Consider the following 14,217-nt stretch of genomic DNA (forward strand, 5'->3'; position numbering starts at 1 on the left):
TATAAAGCTCAGTTCTGTAACGCATATGTTTGTTTGTCGCTGGTTATCGATGGATTTAAGTGTTAGAAATATATCGTGCGCATTTGTCTAAATTTATGAGTTAAAAAATTACTATTAAAAGTGTTGTGAAATCATTTTCATTTTTCAAATTATAGTAATAATTGTCGGCATGTTCATTAAACACAAGTTTTTAAAAAATATCATCTTTTACAAAAATTCTAATTATGTCTTTATTTAGTCCTATAGCGCTTACTTCCCTTTGATAAATTAGGCAAAACACAATTACTTCCCTTTATAAAACCATTGCATTAGTTGAAAAGCATTTAATTTACTTTTTAATTACTTTGTTTTGGTGTTGGGAAAAAAATAATTACATAATTAGCGGGGATTGATCAAGTGCAAATGTTGTAGGTATTTTACGGATAAGCTTGGAGTATTAAAATTGTTCATTAAATTAAAACAGGCGCGTTCGTTTAAGTGAGTGCAAAAGACTATGAATAAGTTGGGGTACTATAATCGTTCATTAAGCTAAAACAGGGGATTCCGCCCCGGGCGTTGATGTTCGCGTTAGTGTTTTCTTTGTGTTTAGGTGGGTTTGCGTTAGTGGTTGCGTTTTGATTTGGTTCGTTTTTGTTCTTTCTTTTTTCGTTTTTGTTTGTGTTTTTTTGTTTGGGTTTGTATTTGTGTTTTTGGTTGGTTTTGGATTTGGTTTGTTTTCGTTTGCTTTTTCGTTTTTTTTTTTTTTTGGTATTGGTGTTTGTGGTTGGGTTTGTTGTTAGGTTTTTGTTTTCGTTTGTTTTTTCTTTGTGTTTGTATTGGTGTTTGTGGTTGGGTTTTTTGCTAGGTTTTTGTTTTCGTTTGTATTTGTAATTGTGTTAGCGTTATGTTTGCGTTTTGTTGTTTTGGTTTTGGTTGGTCGTGGTTTGGGTGAGCAATGCCGGGTTTATGATGATTACTAAACACACAGGTAATGGTCTTTAACAGAAAGGTTTTTCACAGAAGCCAGAGCAGGGCCTGGCCGGGACGGCTAGTATATATATATACTTTGCTTCTTGAGGGTGAGGGGGGGGGGGGGGGAGTGACACCGCGAAGTGCCGCACCGGGTGACTCCCGACAATATGACAAACCTTACTACAGCAGACTGCGCGATATATCTGGCTGTTTTTGTTTGTCTCCACTCCCGCCTGCCGGGCTGAATGACAGCCTTGACCTGTTCACCTTCATCAATTGACAGGTAGATCACGCCTCATTGACCGCCCACTTAGGACACTATGAGAGGGGGCGGGGCGGTCTTCGGTTTAGTCATTGAATATAGCAGCCAACCTTATTCCTAGTGTATGGTATTATTTAAAACGAATGTAGGCGCCAAAAAATTCATTGGTTAGCCGGTCGCCGCAGGTTTAGTTATGCATAAAAACACAGAAAAGCAAGCAGATAAACATACAATCAGACACACATTCATTTATAATTTTATAGAAAGAGATAACTAGTAGTAAATTATATATTTAAAGAAAAAAAGCTTATTTTTCGATTGCACAATTTTTTTTTATTAAAACACATTTTAATTTTTAGGAATTTCAAACATTTTTAGAGGCAACTTAAAATATAAAAATAAAAATGTTTCTCCCCAACTCGTTTTTGAATTCTCTCCCTTGGTTTGATCACTCAAACGTCTGCTGTTGTCACACGTCTGCTAAAGCTATTGCACACGATTGCGCAACTTCGTTTAATTTGGGGATAATAATGACTGACGCTTCATTTTTTAAATTAATTCATTTCGATTTGCAATTTAAAATCAGCGGCTGATATTAGCTTTATTTAATGGGTAAGATAATTTTCTCCATAGCAAGTTAGGTTTAAAAACAGCAATTCGTCGATACCCTACAATCAAATATTGCGATACTCTGGAATAAAACTTTACAGCAACGCACTGCAAAACAAAACATCGCCATTTTTATAAAAACATTTTTATAAAGACATTTTTATAAAGACATTTTTATGGCGACATTTTTATAAAGACATTTTTATAAAGACATTTTTATGGCGACATTTTTATAAAGACATGTAGCAGCATTCAGTCTGTATATATAGTTGTCAGGTAATCTTTGTGCTTTGTCAGGTCACTGTTGTAAGGTCACGGGGTCAGGTCACGGGGTCAGGTCACTATTGTAGGGGGTCAGGTCATTAAGTGAGTACTGTAAACGAGTCATGAGAGACAGGTAACACATTAAGAGCAGACAGCTGTAGGAAACAATGAACCAGACCATTGATATGTGGGCCACTGGGAACTGTCTCTACACCAGACCTGTCTCAACCAGTAGCTCCCCGCCGTGCCAGAAAGTTTCTTATTGAACTTTCAAGTATTTGCTCCGTCTTTAGCTATTATTTTGTTAAATGGTTGACCTTGTAGATAGGAGAAGGTTAGTCTGGGGTGAGGTGGGTTGAATGGTTGACCTTGTAGACAGGAGAAGGTTAGTCTGGGGTGAGGTGGGTTGAATGGTTGACCTTGTAGATAGGAGAAGGTTAGTCTGGGGTGAGGTGGGTTAAATGGTTGACCTTGTAGATAGGAGAAGGTTAGTCTGGGGTGAGGTGGGTTAAATGGTTGACCTTGTAGATAGGAGAAGGTTAGTCTGGGGTGAGGTGGGTTGAATGGTTGACCTTGTAGATAGGAGAAGGTTAGTCTGGGGTGAGGTGGGTTGAATGGTTGACCTTGTAGATAGGAGAAGGTTAGTCTGGGGTGAGGTGGGTTGAATGGTTGACCTTGTAGATAGGAGAAGGTTAGTCTGGGGTGAGGTGGGTTAAATGGTTGACCTTGTAGATAGGAGAAGGTTAGTCTGGGGTGAGGTGGGTTGAATGGTTGACCTTGTAGATAGGAGAAGGTTAGTCTGGGGTGAGGTGGGTTGAATGGTTGACCTTGTAGACAGGAGAAGGTTAGTCTGGGGTGAGGTGGGTTGAATGGTTGACCTTGTAGACAGGAGAAGGTTAGTCTGGGGTGAGGTGGGTTGAATGGTTGACCTTGTAGATAGGAGAAGGTTAGTCTGGGGTGAGGTGGGTTAAATGGTTGACCTTGTAGATAGGAGAAGGTTAGTCTGGGGTGAGGTGGGTTAAATGGTTGACCTTGTAGATAGGAGAAGGTTAGTCTGGGGTGAGGTGGGTTGAATGGTTGACCTTGTAGATAGGAGAAGGTTAGTCTGGGGTGAGGTGGGTTGAATGGTTGACCTTGTAGATAGGAGAAGGTTAGTCTGGGGTGAGGTGGGTTGAATGGTTGACCTTGTAGATAGGAGAAGGTTAGTCTGGGGTGAGGTGGGTTGAATGGTTGACCTTGTAGACAGGAGAAGGTTAGTCTGGGGTGAGGTGGGTTGAATGGTTGACCTTGTAGATAGGAGAAGGTTAGTCTGGGGTGAGGTGGGTTAAATGGTTGACCTTGTAGATAGGAGAAGGTTAGTCTGGGGTGAGGTGGGTTAAATGGTTGACCTTGTAGATAGGAGAAGGTTAGTCTGGGGTGAGGTGGGTTGAATGGTTGACCTTGTAGATAGGAGAAGGTTAGTCTGGGGTGAGGTGGGTTGAATGGTTGACCTTGTAGATAGGAGAAGGTTAGTTTATGACGATATGGGTTGGAGAAAACGAGGACCAAAAGTACATGTCGCCAGCATTATGAAGACAAAAAATCCAGACACTGCGAGACATTTCTGTGACGTGACCTTCAAGGTCAGACACTTTCAGCGATCCACCGTGACCCAAAACTCGAAAAATGGCCAGATTTTTATGACATTAAACTTTTTAAACAAATCAACTGTTTGTAAGTTGTTAGATGAGGTCTACTTTTTCCTGAATAAAAAAAAGGACTTTAGAGTGAATGTATCATAGGAAGAAGAGTACAGTCCCTTGTGAACGACTGTATACAGGGCAGTTGGTTATATGCCAGGCTAATTCTGGTTGGTGCCCCAGTGATGACCTAATATGCCCAGTTGGTGCCCCAGTGATGCCCAGCTGGTGCCCGAATGATGTCCTGTGATGTCCAGCTGGTGCCCCAATTATGTCCAGCTGGTGCCCCAATTATGTCCAGCTGGTGCCAAAATTATGTCCAGCTGGTGCCAAAATTATGTCCAGCTGGTGCCAAAATTATGTCCAGCTGGTGCCAAAATTATGTCCAGCTGGTGCCAAAATTATGTCCAGCTGGTGCCATTATCTGCCGCCAATCAGAGACCTGTCTACGAAGTTCTGTGGCGGGACCAGACACGCTAATCACCGCCAGAACTCACTGGACTAAATACTTGACACTTGTCTAACCGCTCGGTCAATAGCATCAGGTCAGACCTCCTAGTGTCAAGTGGGGTAGACTAGCAGGTCAATAGCCTCATGTACCGATATGTAGGTCAATAGCCTCAGGACAAACATCCCGGTCTGTGTCAAGTGGGGCCAGACATTTTAATGTACCATAAATGGGTCAGACTTGTAGGTCAGCAGCAAGTGGGTCAGACTTGTAGGTCAGTAGCAAATGGGTCAGACTTGTAGGTCAGCAGCAAGTGGGTCAGACTTGTAGGTCAGTAGCAAGTGGGTCAGACTTGTAGGTCAGCAGCAAGTGGGGCAGACTTGTAGGTCAGTAGCAAGTGGGTCAGACTTGTAGGTCAGTAGCAAGTGGGTCAGACATGTAGGTCAGTAGCAAGTGGGTCAGACATGTAGGTCAGTAGCAAGTGGGTCAGACGTGTAGGTCAGTAGCAAGTGGGTCAGACATGTAGGTCAGTAGCAAGTGGGTCAGACTTGTAGGTCAGTAGCAAGTGGGTCAGACTTGTAGGCCAGTTGCAAGTGGGTCAGACTTGTAGGTCAGTTGCAAGTGGGTCAGACTTGTAGGTCAGTAGCAAGTGGGTCAGACATGTAGGTCAGTAGCAAGTGGGTCAGACTTGTAGGTCAGTAGCAAGTGGGTCAGACTTGTAGGCCAGTTGCAAGTGGGTCAGACTTGTAGGTCAGTTGCAAGTGGGGCAGACTTGTAGGTCAGTTGCAAGTGGGTCAGACTTGTAGGTCAGTAGCAAGTAGGTCAGACTTGTAGGTCAGTAGCAAGTGGGTCAGACTTGTAGGTCAGTAGCAAGTGGGTCAGACTTGTAGGTCAGTAGCAAGTGGGTCAGACGTGTAGGTCAGTTGCAAGTAGGTCAGACTTGTAGGTCAGTAGCAAGTGGGTCAGACGTATAGGTCAGTAGCAAGTGTATCAGACTTGTAGGTCAGTAGCAAGTGGGTCAGACTTGTAGGTCAGTAGCAAGTGGGTCAGACTTGTAGGTCAGTAGCCAGTGGGTCAGACTTGTAGGTCAGTAGCAAGTGGGTCAGACTTGTAGGTCAGTAGCAAGTGGGTCAGACTTGTAGGTCAGTAGCAAGTGGGACAGACCAGTAGGTCAATAGCCTCAGGTCAGACGTCCTAACGTCAAGTGGGTCAGACACATACGTCACTGATGTGATGTTTCCCAGACAGTGACCTTGAGTGACCCTAACGCACGTGACCGCAGCGCGAGATTCCACAACATGACGGTAGGGATGATTTCCCAACGACATCCGGCACCGCTGTGTTTCCCGGGGGTCCAGGATATTACACCTCACCCCTTATCAATGACCCATGGGAACTACCCGCTGCCCTTACCCACAGAACTATTATCCCCCACCCCTTATTCTGTAGAATGCCACGCGGGGAATGGGGTAAGGGTTACATGAAATTATTTCGTCCAGAATATTTTCTAACCCTAACCCTTAGCCTAACCGTTAGTTGATTATCTTCATCTGATATCTACCTTAATCTGTTCTCTTTATTTACTAAATACCCGGAAGCCGTTTGCCGCCAACAAAATATTTATAATTAAGTAAAAGCTCTAATTGTATTTCGTAATTTTATAATTAACACGGTTAATTATTTTTAAATCAGGAAAAAAATATTTCAAGAGCTTTTATTTCTCTAAACTGAAAAAAATTGTTTTGTTAAAAAAGAAAGACATTTTTCTTCAATAAGTATTAAAACATAACGTGACTTAATTTTATAGTTTGGGTTTATATATGTTCGGGATTTTCGGGCATGTGTTCAATTTAGGCAAATCACCATTCAGGCAAGCGGTCTTTTTTGCAAACGGCATTCTAGAAAGTGACAGTTTGGGCGTCGGTCGTTGACCCCTTCATACTCTGGTGCCTCCTTGTTACACCTGAGTGACGTATCACACCTGTGTGATGTCACACTGTCATGTGTCCAAACGTCACCTGTTGGTATATCCCACCAGAGACCTTCTGTAGCTTCACGAGCAGGTGACAGCTTGGATATACGTCGTTTTCTTTTTGTGTGGCATTTATTTCAACTAATTAAAGCTCAATTACAAAAAACCAATGGTTCTAACACGAAAAGAGATTTTGTTTTGATACTTTTGTGGGAAGCCAAATGTCAGGGGTCACAGTCAATCCTGGGAGACAACAAACAACAGCGTGACGTCACTGGCCAAGGTTAACTGAAATGTCAAGACGTGACCTTCACTGTGGGAGGACCTAATGAGTGGGTTCTAGCCTCACTCACCCCCTCATGGGGAGGTCAATGCCCTAGGGGTGGGGACGTGAAGAATGCTCCTCCCACAAGATCATTGTTTTCATCCTGTTTATCTAATCTTTTAGATACTTCTTTCGATATATATATATATATATATATATATATATATATATATATATATATATATATATATATATATATATATATATATATATATATATATATATATATATATATATATATATATGGCTCCTACCCTTGAGCTAAATGTTGTCTCCTACCATTGAGCTAAAAGCTGACTCTTAACATTGTGTTTGTTGGCTTCTGTCGTTTTTCTCAAAAAAAAAAAAACAGCTAATTTTCTCTCACCAGAAATAACGCCAAATTAAAATTGTGTCAAATATTTTCTCTAGTGAATCAACTTCAGAAGTCAGTCGTTATGTTTTCTTAGTAATTTCGAAATGCAATCCTGAATATGATTTGGTCATTGCTTAAGTGAACTTCGTTTGCCAACCATTTTAGCATTACGAAATGTTATTTACTTTGATTAATAAACCGTCTAGACATAAATTAACAAATTTGTTCTAAATATTAAAATGCTTGCCAATAGTTTTTCTTCTAGCGGCAAACACAAGTACTGAGAAACTTAAGTACCGTGATGTTGTCGTTGTGTTGTGGTGATGTTCTGGTGCTGTTGTGGTGATGCTGTGGTGATTTTGTGGTGATGTTGTGGTGATGTTGTCGTTGTGTTGTGGCGATGTTGTGGTGATGCTGTGGTGAGGTTTTGGTGATGTTGTGGTGGTGTTGTGGTTATGTTGTCGTTGTGTTGTGGTGATGTGATGTTGTCGTGATGTTGTCGTGATCTTGTCATGATGTTGTCGTGATTTTGTCGTGATGCTGTGATGATGTGGTGGTGATGTCTTGATGTGGTCGTGATTTGGTATCGATACCCGTTCCGTCTTTAGTTTGCCTGAGATTAGATTTCAACAACTTTTAGACCATTACATCCATTACATCCTTACAGAGTTGTATACAGCCTACACGATGTACATTACATGATGTATAAATTACACACATATGTAAGATGTTTTATTTCCCTTCACGGTGTTCAAATGATCACAGACGTAAGCAACTCTAGATACATATGATTACGACGTCTTAGGGATTTAGTTTCTGACAGTTATCCGACACTTACAGAAAACCCTGAACTAGAAACATAAGACGACCTTGACCCCACGTAGCCGAATGTGTGCCTCTATCTTTAATGTGATAAACACTAATCCTCAGGTTAAAAAAATAATTAATCCCAGAATCCCTTTGGAGAAATTCACTTCCTTCTGACGCCGCGTCTAAACAAACAGGGATGGCAGACATGTTTCCAATTTATTTACATAAAAACATACGTGCGCTTTGTGTGTCTGTCTGTCTGTCTGTCTGTGTGTCTGTCTGTATGTCTGTCTATATTTGTGTTTGTGTGTCTGTTTGTCTGTCTGTTTGTCAGTCTGTCTGTGTGTCTGTGTGTCTGCTTGTGTGTGTGTGTGTGTCTGTCTGTCTGTCTGTCTTTCTGTTTGTGTGTCTGTCTGTCTGTCTGTCTGTATGTCTGTCTGTATGGCTGTCTGTATGTCTGTCTTTCTGTTTGTGTGTCTGTGTCATCCACGTTGCATAGCAACAAAATGGTTGTTTACTTTAAGACAGCTGTGGACTGGCTGGGAAAAAACAAATGAACTTTGTCTAGCTGACAAATCCAAATTTGGCAAACTTTTTTTTAACGTCAGTAACAACTTGGGATGTTAATATGTGGGAGCGGTGACAGTTTTGTATGTGGTAGTGGTGTGTCTGTATTGTATGTGGTGGTGGTCACTACTTCTCATGAATCAAAAGCTGACCATTATTCTGGAATAAATCTCACAGTACACGACAACCTCTACAGTAGGACGACAAGACTGTCTAGATACACCACACCTCGCTTTAATAAACCCACATCGGTTTGTACAAGTATTTAAATCATTATCTAATATTTTTTTTAAGATACGTTGTATAATTTTCTTATAACAGTTAAAAAAAACATTGTAAGAAAAGAAGCGAGAGAAAAATCCTTGAACATGATTTGTGTTTCACAGGTTTCACACCATTCAGTTTATAAAAACCTGGTAAATATGTTTGGGATTTCCCAGACTCTATGTCTATCAAATCGTTCATGTACAAATCTGGACGCTAAACGTTTTGTTTTAATTAGAGAATTTTAGCTAAAACTATTGTTGTGTGTCCTTAACCCAGCTTTGTTATTTGATTCAATCGACGGTTGATGAGTACAGGTGTAGGTCTAGATCTACCGGACCCACTAGACCGACCGGACGAGAGCCGGACGTTTTCCCGAAAGACACTTGCCCAATAACAACTACAACAACAATAATTACGACAACGGCAACAAAAACAACAAGCAGTTAGAGGTACACACACTGGTGCAACAACAGAGCTTGCTAATGAGTTTCAATCGATTTTAATTAATTAGAAATTAACTCCTTTTAAAAAGCTCAATTTTTTATGTTGCATAGTCCGAAAGAAAATAGTGCACACATTTTTTTGATAGAACAAACCTCATCTGCACATCATTTCGTCAAGATGTTTTTAAAGTATTTCATCACGATCTCTGTGGCTATTTCAGCTCAGCTCTGCTTTACCTACCTGCCTCAGGTTCAGGGAGAATTCTTTCCAGGTCTGTAAAAACTAAAGATTACTGAGATAAAAGCCATCCTTAACTAGACGTTCATAAATGTTTTAAGTTATTGAAGTTTATATATCTTATGCTATACACACATCGCTTACTGTCTTATAGTGATAAATATAGGCGATCCTCACATAAGATTAACATTTCTGTAATTAAGTTCAATTCTAAGATTAAAAACATTATTTATTTAAAAGTGTCAAATATGTTAAATATTTCCTAAAGTAAAAGTACCACTGGTCTTTAGGTTGCATCAAACATGGAATTTACTACGGCCATGGCGATACGCTGACATATGGGTGTCGTTGTATCAACGGGGATATATATTGTTTGTGGTAGGTGGTTCATCTTCTGTGTGGTGATGGTGGTAGGTACATCATCTTCTGTGTGGTGATGGTGGTAGGTACATCATCTTCTGTGTGGTGTTGGTAGTAGGTACATCATCTTATGTGTGGTGTTGGTGGTAGGTACATCATCTTCTGTGTGGTGTTGGTAGTAGGTACATCATCTTATGTGTGGTGTTGGTGGTAGGTACATCATCTTATGTGTGGTGTTGGTGGTAGGTACATCATCTTATGTGTGGTGTTGGTGGTAGGTACATCATCTTCTGTGTGGTGTTGGTGGTAGGTGCTTAATCTGCTATAATTTGCTAGAAGAGTCTACTGTCGCTTAACATATAACATGTCATGTGATGTTTATTTTTTCAGATCTCGTCATGTGACCGGGCCATCAACGTTGTCTAATGGGCGAACTCCGACCCTTGACCCCAATACTGCTAAAAATAAACGTGTAACTGGACTCGTGTGTTCGTGTTTTTATTACGCACACTCACACACCACACACACACACACTCACACACACACACTCACACACACACTCACACCACACACACACACACATTCAAATACCACACACACCACACACACACACACACACACACACACACGTGTAGAGGACTGCGAAACTTAGTTTTTCCGACTCCGGAAGGTTGTACAACGTCAAAATGTGTCAAAATCTAGATGTAGATTTTTTTCGATTGCCATTTATCGTGTGTATTTCCTATTGACAAAATTTCGTTTTATTTACATACAAAACTGTCACCACCACCACATACAACACAGACATATTACTACCACCATTTGTATTTACTTGTTGCCACCATTTGTGTTTACTTGTTGCCACCATTTGTGTTTACTTGTTGCCACCATTTGTGTTTACTTGTTGCCACCATTTGTGTTTACTTGTTGCCACCATTTGTGTTTACTTGTTACCACCATTTGTGGCCGAACACGTGCAATTTGATCCTAGCATCGAGGTCGTTAAATATCTAGTGTTGCGGCTATTTTTAGCTGTCTTGGGATCAAGATGGCGCCAAAGGACCCGCGACATTGGAGCCATTCGTGCAAATGGAAGTTCCGGTCTGTGGTTTAGGATCCAGTAATTTGAGTAATCACATTTTTTCTGGGTCGTTCCACGGCTTTGACAGGAAGATGTCTGGAATCTAGAAAAACGTGGATGCAAGGTCAACACGACGGAGAAATCAGGAGCAAGGTCATCAACGGAGAAATCAGGAGCAAGGTCAGATTGGAGAAAAAAATTTGGAGCAAGGTCTATTGTTAGAGCTGGGTTTAAAGTTTTTAGAAAAAAAAAACGATTAAATTCAGTGTAAAAATGATGCCTCACATCACGGGATTTATCGACCATGAAATGTGATATGAACTTTGACATAATTACATGTATAATTAACCTTAAAAATGTATTTCAAATTTGTGTAGAAATTACTATCTGTGCATCCAATGGGTGCTCCAAGTTTTGAGTCAACAGATTTCTTTTTTAAAAAATCCAACCTTGACATTGGTCCCATTGATGAGCAGGATCAATTCATTAAGTTTTGCATAGACATGTTTTGGTTCATTTTGTGTACTCAATAACATTACATTTTTACAATTATTAAAACAAATGCTAACACATTTTAAAATTTTACAATTTTAAGAATTAGAGTTCTAAAATATTTTGTTCTTGGACATTTATGTGTAGCATAGAATTTTTTTTTACATTTTGCCCTACATGTATTTCCATATCTGTTAATTATCTTCCATCAAACATCTTGCATAGACTTTGTGTTTTCTCAGCCTATGTAGGACAAGGGTATTACAACATGCCCGGATTCTAATTAAGAAATGCCACAAAGATTTAATTAACGCAACACGTCAAAAATTAATATTGGTCTGATAGAAATTGGGAATAAATTAAAAATATCAACACAAGAGTTCAACAACTTGACAAAAAATATCAACACAAGAGTTCAACAACTTGACAAAAAAATATTACAGCACGAACGTGCTAGAAGCTAAGTAAAAAAAATAAATTATGTGCACACAAAACGAAAAAAAAAGATCAACAGATAAGTTCAATGACCTGTTAATCATGTCAAACATCAACAAACAGCACGACAAACAGCAGCAAACATCTACAAACACCAACAAACCAACATCATCACAACATAAAAACACCAACAAACATCATCAGACACCTACAATGACCAACAAATAGCAAGTTAAAAATCTAATGTTACAATATCCCTTGTCTCAAACCTATATTGTTACGTTATATTTATAACATTACAAAAATGAATGTTTTCTGAGAATGATAAAATATCATTTCCCAGGGTTCCATGACAAATGAAATAAATACATGTTCAGATCAACTAAAATCATCTAATATAGTATTAAAATTTTGCTGTGAGATATTTTGTCTGAGGTATTTTGTCTGAGATCAATTGTCCATGGTATCATTTGTCCTGATATATTTTGTCCTGGTATCTTTTGTCCGTGAGATCAGTTGTCCTTGAGATCATTTGTCTTGAGATCATTTGTCCTGAGATCATTTGTCCTGAGATCATTTGTCCTGAGATCATTTGTCTTGAGATCATTTGTCTTGAGATCATTTGTCTTGAGATCATTTGTCTTGAGATCATTTGTCTTGAGATCATTTGTCCTGAGATCATTTGTCTTGAGATCATTTGTCTTGAGATCATTTGTCTTGAGATCATTTGTCTTGAGATCATTTGTCTTGAGATCATTTGTCTTGAGATCATTTGTCCTGAGATCATTTGTCTTGAGATCATTTGTCTTGAGGTCATTTGTCTTGAGATCATTTGTCTTGAGATCATTTGTCCTGTCACCTTTCCCAGCTTAACTGCGTTGTCTTTAATGTTTAGGATCGTATTTGCATAGCCTTCTAATTTTCATTAGCAGTAATGAAATACGCTGGCTGTAATAATTGCATTTTTAAATATTTGAATATTTTTTTTTGTTTTATACGGATAATTGGAGCTTCTGGATGCTACAGAGGCGTAGCGGGGGCGGGGGGGGGGGCGGGGGGGGGGGACATATGTCCCCGGGCGCCGACCTTAGGGGGGCGCCGACCTTAGGGTGGGCGCCTAATTGAAAGTTAGAGGGGGGGTGGGTGCAAATGAAAAGTTCGAGGGGGGGTGCAAATCGAAAGTTTGAGGGGGGGGGGGGTGCAAATGAAAAGTTCGAGGGGGGGGGTGCAAATCGAAAGTTTGAGGGGGGGGGTGCAAATGAAAAGTTCGAGGGGGGGGTGCAAATCGAAAATTTGCTCCCGAGGGGGGCGCCAAATTGAAAGTATGTCCCCGGGCGCCGGGAAGGGTCGCTACGCCTCTGGGATGCTAGGCAACGTGTGGATATGTCGGGGTCAATGCCTGACAGAGTTCGTCTGTTTCTATAGCAACAGTAAACATGTATGGAATATTTTAAAGGTGGTTAAGGCTGGGGTAGAATCTTAGAGTTTAGTGAGGCTTTAGACACCCATACGGTGAATGGTGAGGCTTTAGACACCCACACAGTGAATGGTGAGGCTTTAGAAACCCACACAGTGAATGGTGAGGCTTTAGACCAGAGTTTCTTCCAGGCATCTCTTCGGGGGGGGGGGGGGGGGGGGGGGGGCGAAGCCCCCCCCCCCAATTTTTTTTTTACAAAAAAATGAAATTTATAAAATTTATATAGAAAATATATACTTTTAACAGTGTCCGCCCCCCCCCCCCCCCGAAGAAAGTTTGCCGCCCCCCCCCCCCCCCCCGAAAATTTCAAGTGCCCCACCCCCCCGGAGAAAAAAGTCTTGAAGAAACACTGCTTTAGACACCAATAAGGTGAATGGTCTTAGACACCCATACGGTGAAGTCTACCCTGACACCTTGTGACGTCACATGTCTCAGGTTAGCCCTGCTGACTCCCCTCCTCCCCAGCCCTACAGACACACTGACGCCCCAAACCTCCCAGTACTCGACCACCCCAACAACACTCTACACGCTAATCGCTGCCTCTGACGTCATCAGTGGTAACGTAACGCCGCGCCAACACCGAACATGTCAGATCAGCAGCGCATCAAGTTGTATCAATCTTCTTTTAATGGGGAGCAGCTAGCGTGCCAAAAATAAATGACATGTAACTCATCCTTTACTGGGCCGTGAATGGTTGATCGTTAAAGTGGCGGGTACACTTGTGTATCATGGAACTATCAATAAGATATCATTAAATTATCATTAAGATGCCAATTAGAATGCTGAATGACTGGAAACCTAAGCAAAACTCGGTGAAGTTATTACGCCTCATCTATTAATCTTAAATATCACGCGCTAGGTAGTGTGTCACTCCGTCCGTTTTTGTAGGACGGTGATGTAGGAGTAGATATCATAAAGCTTTTCTCAGCCATGAACTTACTCAAGTCTCTAGACCTTGACCTTGCTCCTAGCTGTAGACCTTGACCTTGCTCCTAGCTTTAAGCTTCAACCTTTTCTTCAAGTTTTTCCTGACACCAGACAACTTCTAGTCTATTAAGTGACACAGACAAACGTCGTTTACTGGTTGCTAAGTCAAACACTGGATGGAAGATTTTTTTTAATGGCTATAGTGTAGGTATAGATGTCACTTGCTCTTTCACTAATCTGCACAGGAGGTTTAAT

At 40.8% G+C, this 14,217-nt stretch overlaps 1 long non-coding RNA gene across 1 annotated transcript; it reads left to right on the forward strand.

Moving 5' to 3' along the window:
• Positions 1–8,943: 8,943 nt before the first annotated feature.
• Positions 8,944–9,515, forward strand: LOC131950508 (uncharacterized). The gene is made up of 2 exons (XR_009388319.1): positions 8,944–9,224; positions 9,481–9,515. It is a non-coding gene; the product is annotated as an uncharacterized LOC131950508 (long non-coding RNA).
• The last annotated feature ends 4,702 nt before the right edge of the window (positions 9,516–14,217 follow it).

Source organism: Physella acuta, unplaced genomic scaffold (assembly GCF_028476545.2).
Source record: "Physella acuta isolate Inbredline_101_S28 unplaced genomic scaffold, ASM2847654v3 ptg000769l, whole genome shotgun sequence".
In the NCBI taxonomy this organism is placed as follows: domain Eukaryota; kingdom Metazoa; phylum Mollusca; class Gastropoda; family Physidae; genus Physella; species Physella acuta.